A 10,782-nucleotide genomic window follows, 5' to 3' on the forward strand; every position below is an offset into this window, starting at 1 on the left:
TTTTTTTTTTTTGTAGAGGCAGAGTCTCACTATGTTGCCCAGGCTGGTCTCAAGAACTCACAGCCTCAAGTAATCCTCCCACCTCAGCCTCCCAAAGTGCTAGGATTACAGCTGTGAGCCATCTCACCTGGCTTTTTCTCTTTTTAAAAAATACAGGGTCTCCACTATGTGTCCCAGACCCAGTGATCATAGCTCAATGTAACCCCTGAACTTTGGGCTTAAGGAATCCTTCTATCTTAGCCTCCCAAGTAGCTAGGACTACAGGAGAACACCATCACACCCAGCTACTTATTTTTGTAGAGACAGGATCTCACTATGTTGCCTAGGCTGGTCTTGAACTCCTGGCTTCAAGAGATCCTCTTGCCTCAGCCTCTGAAAGTGTTGGGATTACAGGTATAAGCCACTGTGCCAGGCACAGCCCTCATCAAGACATACATACTTGATAGGTGATGGGTACATCTAATGTGTTTAAAAATTGTGGTTCACGTGTGGTGGCTCATGCCTATAACCCTAGTACTTTGGGAGGCTCAGGCAGGAGGATTGCTTAAGGCCAGAGTTCAAGACCAGCCTGGACATAGTGAGATGCCATCTCTACAAAATAGTTTTTTTGGGGGACAGAGTCTCGCTCTGTCGCCCAGGCTGGAGTGCAGTGGCGCAGTCTCCACTCACTGCAAGCTCCGCCTCCTGGGTTCACGCCACTCTCCTGCCTCAGCCTCCTGAGTAGCTGGGACCACAGGCGACTGCCACCACGCCCAGCTAATTTTTTGTATTTTTAGTAGAGACGGTGTTTCACCATGTTAGCCAGGATGGTCTTGATCTCCTGATCTCATGATACGCCCGCCTCAGCCTCCCAAAGTGCTGGGATTACAGGCGTGAGCCACCGTGCCCAGCCTCTACAAAATATTTTTTAAATTAGCTGGGAGTGGTGAGGCATGCTATAGTCCTAGCTACTTGATGGCCGAGGTGGGAGGATCACTTGAGCCCAGGAGGTGGAGGCTGCAATGAGCTATTCGCACCACTGCATTCCAGCCTGGCCAACAAAGTAAGACCCTGTCCCCCTTGCTGCTCCCCACCCCCTCAAAAATAAAAGAAAATTTCAAATCAAAAAAAAAATTCTCAATTTATAAAAAAAGGACAGGGGGCAGGTTTGCAGATCACAGAACTTTTATTAAGATGGAATCACTGCGAATTACATAGAAGCTACCAGCCTAAGCCAAAATCCATGAGGTTCATGTGAACTTACAGTTACACAAATAAGAAACAAATGGTATATCCAAAACCATAAGGAAATATTCTGATGCCCAGAAGATGAAGGCTGGGGTGAATAAGTCCACACATTTATTTCAAGTTGTTAAAGAGTTTGTGGGCCACCTAGATAGGGGAAAGAAAAGGAGGTAATCAATTGGCAGCTTTAATGTCATGGCTTACAAGGTCCTTCAAGACCTGAAACTACTGCCTCTCTTCTCACAACTCCCCTTCTCACATATGCACGCAGCACTTGAGTCCTAGTGAACTCCCTACTTGTTTCATCTTTTATTCTTCCTTTAGAATTTAGATCTTATACATGTCATTTCCTGTAAGCCTTCTCTCAATAAGCCCCTATCCACATACAAATCTGTCCCTATTTTTCCACAGAAACCTGTACCTCCCCAACATTACATATTAATTCAACACATATTCACAGGACATCTTCTATATGCCAGGTAGTGTTCTAAGTGCTGAGTGAGTTATAACTGTAACAAGACACATCTGTCACTTAAGAAACTTACAGGGTAATGAGTTAAAATGAACACATAAATAAGGTAACCTCTGATAATGGGAAATGCTAGGAGGAAGATAAATGGGAGGCGGGGCGGGGTGGAGGGGTTCAGTTAATAGTACCCTGAGAAAGTTATACCTGAGACTTACCAAAGTTTAGCACTTGTTCTACTTCTGTTTCCTGTGCTGGCTCATAAACTCAGTGAATGAAGGAACTATGTCTATCTTACTCCCAGATCCTAAACCAGTGCTTGGCTCATAAATACATGTAAATGTTTTTAGAATGACCACACAGTGGGAGGGGGAAAATCAATAGGAGGGGATATTAATTAAGGGAACAGATCATGACTTGCTTATTTTGAACATTTCATATAAATCGTATCATATGATATTTTTCACTTTGTGAAAATATATGTGATTATATGTGGCTCTACGCCCACATATAATCCAGTGGGGGCTGTCCAGTCCTGGTGGGACTCCGGGTGGGTCCACATGGTTTGCAACTTTGGGAATTTACTAAATGGATTGCTCTCTGTGTGATCTGAACTCCACCAAGTGACTGTTTTTGTGGTACCTTTATACAGTTTCTGTCTCAGACAACTAAGTCGTCCTATGGGGTGAGTGAATTCTTTTCCTTCTCTAGCTATGCAATATTGTCCAATAATTGAGGTTTTTGGTACCTAGAAATTATCAGGGTGATTCTTTTGAGCCGGGAATTCATCAGGAACTGGGTCTGTAGGTACTAATTCTTGGGCTTCCTATGGCCATTGATCTCCTATTACAGTTCCTCCACATAACATGAAGTGACATTGAGAGACTGTGCTACATGCTCGGCTAATTGCAAAAACAAATTTCTTGTTTTTCCTGGAATTTCTGGTACTGGCACATTTGAAATGTTCATCATAGAAAGTTTGAAACACTGGCTCAGGAGAGCATTTGTAAACTTCTCTTCGAACCAAGATACTTACTCCAGGATCCAGTTCAGCCCCATCGATTCCTAAGGTCACACGCTCCTCTTTTTTCCAGTGAGGATCAAGGGGATTGGTTATTACTAGCTCTAAGGGTTACATTGTCCCTTAGTACAGGAAGGGCCATTTGTTCCTTTCTGAAGGTGGACTGGATCCTTTTTTTTTTTGCTTTTTTTTAATCCAAGTGGCCTAAATGACACAAGACCAGTATTTACATTTATTTCCACACACTCCTAATTTATGACAAATGTACTTATTTTCTGCCATATAGCTTCTTTTCTAATTAAGATAATCACACCTTATTCCTAACTTATTATTATTAATGACAGCACAGGCATCAAATTTTAAGGTGACTTGTTTGGGCACCCCTTTTTCTTCTGTTTTGGCTAACACTTTACTCGTATCGTTTATGAGCCCCTACCAGTCCTCAGTCCTTAATCTTATTTTAAAAACTGTGGTCATGGGAGGCTCAGATGGGTCATAATACACATCAGGTTGGTCATTTCCTGGGCTACATACCTCGTATAGAATAACATTATACAAACAAGTTCTTTTTAGAGTTCCAGTACACTTATAATAACCATAAAATAATAGGACCGTAGCAACCTTTTGTCCTACCTCAGTGACTTGATGTATATATACACTAGGAACAGTCCTCAGTCTGAGGAAGGTCAGTTGAAGTCCTTACTGTACAAGTCCAAATTTTAAGGAAAATGAGTCCTGCAATGAGTTTCCTCATGCTTCAGCTGTGCGTGGACCAGTCAGCTTCCGGGTGTCACAGGAGCAGGGCTTGTCGTCTTCTTCAGAGTCACTTTGCAGGGGTTGGCGAAGCTGCTCCCGTCCACGTACGGCTTACAGTCTACTGATGTTTAAGAATGGTCTCGGAGGTTGGGCCTGCTAGAATAAACTGAGTCCAATACCTCTACACGGTTATGTTCAACTGGGCTCTCTGATACTGGGAGCAAGGTGGTGGGGTTTAGGGTGTTGCAAACTTCAATGGTTACGTGGGGATTTTCACATAGCAAGCTTTGGTACTTGGTTAATCTAGCATTTGTTAACCAATGATATCCTTTGGTATTTATTAAAGTTACCACAGCACAGGGGGCCTTTATATTCAGGTTTTGCCTAAGGGTTAGTTTATCTGCTTCTTGTGCTAACAGGGCCTTTGCTGCTAGGGCCGTTAGACCTGGGGGCCAGCCTTTGGAAACCTTGTCTCGTTGTTTTGAGAGCTAGGCCACTGGCCTTGGCCAGGGCCCCACAGTCTGGGTTAAAACTCCAATTGCCATTTTTTCTTTTTCTGACACGTACAGTGTAAAGAGTTTTGTCGGGGCCGGGCGCGGTGGCTCAAGCCTGTAATCCCAGCACTTTGGGAGGCCGAGACGGGCGGATCACGAGGTCAGGAGATCGAGACCATCCTGGCTAACATGGTGAAACCCCGTCTCTACTAACAATACAAAAAACTAGCCGGGCGCGGTGGCGGGCGCCTGTAGTCCCAGCTACTCGGAAGGCTGAGGCAGGAGAATGGCGTGAACCCGGGAGGCGGAGCTTGCAGTGAGCAGAGATCCGGCCACTGCACTCCAGCCTGGGCGGCAGAGCGAGACTCCGTCTCAAAAAAAAAAAAAAAAAAAAAAAAAAAAGAGTTTTGTCGGGTCAGGTAGCCTCAGGGCTGGGGCCGACATGAGTTTTTCTTTTTAACTCATGAAAAGCTCGTTGCTGTTGGTTGTAACAGATGTAGTTTATCTAATCTACATTTTTATTAACTGTCATCTACTGAAATATTGACTCAAATCCTGCAGCTATTTGATTTCAAGCCTTAAATTGATCTAGTATTCCTCGTGGGACTCCAATTGCATCTAAATAGACATGAGAGTCGAAAGACCCATAAGGGGCTTCTCTCGCTTTATGATGTCTTATTTTTTTTCCTTCTGGTTGATGAAATGCCAGGGTGAAAGGGATAGCCAATTGGGCTTAAGTACAAGTGCCACTCCAGTTATTCAGCAGAGTGTCCAGTAAAGGTCCACCACAATACCACCACGCATTGCTCAGGGATGAACAAGGGCTGACTGATTGATAAGCTCTTGAAAATTCGTAAGCTCACTGCATCCTTTCAGGTCTCCAAGGAATGCTAAGTTTCCTCCCTGCTGTGACAGACATGAAGTGAACTTAGTGTTGGGAGATGGAAGCTGGATGGCCCTCGGGGGCTGAACCGCAGGGTGCTGGACTTAGGGATATAGCAGAGAGTTTGGCATGACTTATTACTCCAGGCTGTAGAATCCTGGAAAAGAGCTACCATGCAGCCTATGCCTGGTCGACTGCAGGACCACCTTAGTGGAAGGGGGACAATCTGGACCTCTGGCCTGCCATGTGCACAAGCATAACAATTGCTTTTGTTTAACGTGCAGATGGAATATTTGATCCAATTTATCCAGGCATTTCCATCTTGGTATCCTGTCTTAATTGCTAAAGTTTGTTTTAGGTCTTTAACTTCTATGATCCTCTAGTAAAATGAATGTATGGTTTTAGGAAAATTACAAAAACTGGCTGGGGCAGTCCATCCTTGCTCTTTAGTGGTCCACAGAATGTGGGACCAACTATGGCATGAAAGCTCTACATCAGGGGGCAAGACTCCTGGTTAGCACTGGGGTCTTTATCGAGATGTCCCTGGATTAAATGGTCCTAGTTTACTAATGTCTAGTCTGAGGAGAGTCAGGAGGGACAGAGGTACTTTTCTGAAGTAGAAAGCTGTCTTTGACTTGGCAAGTCCTCACAGGGTATAACAAGGCAAGCATTAAATGCAATAGTTTGAGGCAAAATTGACTTGGTTATATTAATAACTAGATGGTCAGCAATAGAACGAGGAAAGAAGAAAGAGTAATAGAATAGATGAAAACAGTTAAATTTTTCTTAGCTTTAGTTTGGTAGGGTTTTACCCTGGGACTATAGCCCATGACTCTGGAGGGGGTGGCGCTTTCTTGACTCAGGTGTGATGAGTCCATCCTTTTTTGCTGTACAAACAGCAGTTTTGGTGGTTAGCAGCACAAGGTAGGGTCCTTTTCAGGCTGGCTCGAGTTTTTCTTCTTTCCACCTTTCGATGAGAACGTGATCTTCAGGCTGGTGCTGGTTTACTGGAAATTCTAGGGGTGGCACGTGTGCTAAAAGACTTTTAGTTTAGTTTTTTTTTTTTTCGAGAAAGTGGAAGATAAACCAAGTATATAATTTTTAAGAAATTGACCTTTTGTTTTAAATGTGGGGAACTTGGCAGTGGACTTTATAGTCCTTAGTGCCTTTTTACTGATAAATTTCCTTTAGCTCCTATTTTTTATTGGTTTTTAAACCAAAGAAAGCCAAATACCATTTTACATTTAACAATGCTTCTCGTATGATTTTTATACCAGATGAGCTAAATGTTATCTTTATATTAGCGTGTTATTAATGTTAAACCTAATTTTAATAAAACCTTGTAGACATATTTATTTAATTTTTAATGTTTGACCATAAGGTAAGATTTCATAGACTCTTTTTAACCTTTTATAATTTTTGCTAAAGAGCAGGTTGGTGCTTTAAGAAAAACTTGTTATGCTTTTACTTTAATGTCCAGTTCACAGAAAAACTGGATGATACTTCTTTAACTTTAGCTAATATGTTTATACACAGAATGTTCTTTACAATTAACGTTTTAAAACTTGCTTAAACCTTCAAAACAATAATTTTAAAAAACTTTTTAATGTAGGTAAAAATGTACACTCTTATGCCTCCTTATAATCCTTTTACCACAGATATATTTTGCTTTTCTTATACACCTTGCACATAAACTGTTTTTTTTTTTTTCCCCAATAGTTTTACATTCAGGAGGCCTAGTTACTTTTAAATTATACATTTTTTTTGTATAAATTCCTTTTTTAACACTTTTTTTAATAACCTTTTTTTTTTCTGTCACAACTTTTACAGGCAATTTTTCCACATACCTTAACTTTCTGACTTATTACAAACACTTCTTTCTTTAAACAACCAGTTAATTTATTTCAGGACAAGAATTTACCATATAACACTCTTTTTATATAAGTTCTGCCCCCCCTTCTCCCCCCCTTTTTTTTTTCTGAAGATGATAACCATTCTTTTCCAAAGCAAACCTTTTTTTATGTTTGTGGACTAGACTGTCTAAGGCCATAAGAATAAAAGTTACTATAATACATGTTACACTGTTAACTTTTAGCAAACTTTACTTTTGTTGAAAACCTTGTAAGTTTGGGATTTTAATTATCCTTTGCTATTAATAAGACCTTGTTTTGTCCAAATTAGAATTGGTATGATGGCTTTTAAAGAAATAGGGTACACTTTTTTTTTTTAAACTACTTATATACTCTCTTTCTCTCTTTGACTTTGTCTCTCTCTCTTTGACTTTCTTTTTGCCTCTGTCTTTTCCTCTCTCTCTCTGCCTCTGTCTTTCTCTCTCTCTCTCTCTCTCTCCTTGACTCCCTCTTTGTCTCTTCCTCTCCGTCTCTTCCTCTCTCTCTCTTTGCCTCTTTTCCTCTCTGTCTCTTTCCTTTCTCTCTCTCTGCTGGTCTTTCCTTGCCTCTGCCAGCTGCTTATGCTGCTGTTCTGTCAACTACTGTGTGTTGGGAGCGGGGGTCTAAAACCAACTGTAACCAAGTGTCTATGTACAGGAATTGGTCTGGGTTCCCTGGCTTACATGTTACCTTGTGCTACACCTTTGAAACAAGGGACCTGCCCAGGCTTCCTTCTAATGGCCAAGCTACCTCTAATGCTGGCCAGTCTATCTTACACAAAGTTTTAAGTTTTCCTGGTGTCATAGTACTCCATAGTCTCCCTTAAATTCTTTTTTTTTTTTTTTTATTTTTTTTATTTTTTTTTTTTATTTTTTATTTTTTTATTTATTTTTTTTTTTTGAGACGGAGTCTTGCTCTGTCGCCCGGGCTGGAGTGCAGTGGCCGTATCTCAGCTCACTGCAAGCTCCGCCTCCCAGGTTTACGCCATTCTCCTGCCTCAGCCTCCTGAGTAGCTGGGACTACAGGCGCCTGCCACCTCGCCCGGCTAGTTTTTTGTATTTTTTAGTAGAGACGGGGTTTCACCGTGTTAGCCAGGATGGTCTCGATCTCCTGACCTCGTGATCCGCCCGTCTCGGCCTCCCAAAGTGCTGGGATTACAGGCTTGAGCCACCGCGCCCGGCCTAAATTCTTTTTTTGAAATTTTTCAACATAGTTCCTAGTGGGATGGGCTTACTTTGTGCCTCACCCATGTTTCCTCTAGACAAAACACCATGCTCACACCACATGCACACCACAAAACAAAGAACGGGTAAAAAGGGCACACACACACACTTTTGTAGTTTACACCAAACCAAGATCAAAACCAAAATCAGAGTATCCAGAAATCCAAGCCAGGTCAAAACCAAAGTACTAAGCAATCCAAGTCAAGTCAAAAACAAAAACCAAAGTGCCGGTACAGGCACACTGTGGGTGATCAGGCCACGCTTCCACTCAAATGGAGTGGGCAAGTTCCCAAGACTGGTCCTGTCAAGCAATTCAAACCAAATCAAAACCCAAACCAAAACCAAAGTGCTGATAAAGGCACACCCTGGGGGATCAGGCCACACTTCCACTCAAATGGAGTGGGCAAGTTTCAAAGACTAGTCTTACCAAGTTTTAGATGTCCAGACTCCAAGTGCTCATTCATTCCTAGTGTTCAGCCACTGCGTTGATCTTCCACGGGGGCCTGCCACACACTGCTCTGGTGAGGCGTCCCACTGGGGCAAATCCCTACCCAGCAGCGCTTTCAGGATCCGCCTCGCTTGGGCTGGTCGGAGTCCCCCGCAGGGATGTTCCACAGGGCAGGCTTAAGCCGCCTAAGGAGCTGCCTCGACCATCCACCATTCACCTCGCCCCCCGGTTAGGGAACACAGAAATGTAGCAGGACGAGCCGCAGACAAAACTCCTCAGACAACGAGTTAAAGAAGGAAGGGGTTTATTCGGCCAGGGGCATCGGCAAGACTTCACTCTCAAGAGCCGAGCCCCCCGAGTGAGCAATTCCTCTCCCTTTTAAGGGCTCACAACTCTAAGGGGGTGCATGTGAGAGTGTTGTGATTGATGGAGCAAGCAGGGAGTACTTGACTGGGGGCTGCATGCACCGGTAATTAGATTGGAACAAAACAAGATAGGGATTTTCATAGTGCATTTCTATACAATGACTATAATCTATAGATAACATAACCGATTAGGTCAGGGTTAGATCTCTAACTACCAGGCCCAGGGTGCAGCGCCCGGCTGTCTGCCTGTGGCTTTCATTTCTGCCTTTTAGTTTTTACTTCTTTCTTTGGAGGCAGAAATTGGGCATAAGATGATATGAGGGGTGGTCTCCTCCCTTAGCTGAAACCCATTGGGCTGCACTCCCAGACAGTTAAGACATTCTAAGCCACAGTTTGAGACAGGTCAGCACAAAATACAGCTCATAAAGACCTTGCTGATACAACCGGTTGCAGTAAAAGAGAACGCCAAAACCCACCAAAACCAAAATGGCTACGAGAGTAACCTCTGGTCATCCTCATGACTGCACTCCCACCAGCGCCACGACAGTTTATATGGCAAGGTTAGGAAGTTACCCTATGTGGTCTAAAAAAAGGAGGCAGTCAGGCATGGTGGCTCACACCTGTAATCCCAGCACTTTGGTGAGGCCCAGGCGGGTAGATCACGAGGTCAGGAGATCGAGACCCTCCTGGCTAACAGGGTGAAACCCTGTCTCTACCAAAAATACAAAAAATTAGCTGGGCAAGGTGGCGGGCGCCTGTAGTCCCAGCTACCGGGAGGCTAAGGTAGGAGAATGGCGTGAACCGGGGAGGTGGAGCTTGCAGTGAGCGGAGATCACATCAAGCCACTGCACTCCAGCCTAGGCATCAGAGCCAGACTTCCTCTTAAAAAGAGGAGGTGTGGGCCGGGCGCGGTGGCTCAAGCCTGTAATCCCAGCACTTTGGGAGGCCGAGACGGGCGGATCACGAGGTCAGGAGATCGAGACCATCCTGGCTAACACGGTGAAACCCCGTCTCTATTAAGAAATACAAAAAACTAGCCGGGCGCGGTAGCGGGCGTCTGTAGTCCCAGCTACTCGGGAGGCTGAGGCCGGAGAATGGCGGGAACCCGGGAGGCGGAGCTTGCAGTGAGCTGAGATCCGGCCACTGCACTCCAGCCCGGGCGACAGAGCGAGACTCCCTCTCAAAAAAAAAAAAAAAAAAAAAAAAAAAAAGAGGAGGTGTGAATAACCCCTTGTTTAGGGTACCATCAAGAAATAACCATAAAAATGGGGCAACCAGCAGCCCTTTGGGGCTGCTCTATCTATGGAACATCTATTCTTCTATTCTTTTACTTTAATAAACTTGCTCTCACTTTGCATTGCATACTCGCCCTGAATTCTTTCTTGTGAGAGATCCAAGAACCCTCTCTCTGGTAACAATGTCTGTAATCCCAGTCAATCTCCCTGCCTTTTGATCTCCCTCTCTCACTCCTACCCACCCTGATAATTGGCTGTTGAATGATCATTTAAAAACACAGTTTCTGATCATGTCCCTCCTCTCCACTGACTCAGTGATGTCAAATGTTGTGGGGCCTAACGCTTCCAGAATTTGAGAAGGCATAGTTAAAAAAAAAAAAAATACAAAACTTGGCCGGGCACTGTGGCTTACGCCTGTAATCCCAGCACTTTGGGAGGCCAAGGCAGGTGGATCACTTGAGGTCAGGAGTTCGGGACCAGCCTGGCCAACATGGTGAAACCCTGTCTCTACTAAAAATACAAAAATTAGCGGGTGTGGTGGTGCACACCTGTAATCCCAGCTCCTTGGGAGGCTGAAGCAGGAGAATCGCTTGAACCCAGGAGGCAAGGGTTGCAGAGAGCTGTGATCGTGCCACTGCACTCCAGCCTGGGCGACAGAGGGAGACTCCGTCTCAAGAAAAAAATAATAATAATACAAATTAGGTATAGTTCCTTGAAAGGGGGCGTGCAAATGATAGGTCCTGAAACTTAAGCTTCATTCGTTTCACTGCAAATCTGC

This window comes from Theropithecus gelada, chromosome 1 (assembly GCF_003255815.1).
Source record: "Theropithecus gelada isolate Dixy chromosome 1, Tgel_1.0, whole genome shotgun sequence".
Lineage (NCBI taxonomy): Eukaryota > Metazoa > Chordata > Mammalia > Primates > Cercopithecidae > Theropithecus > Theropithecus gelada.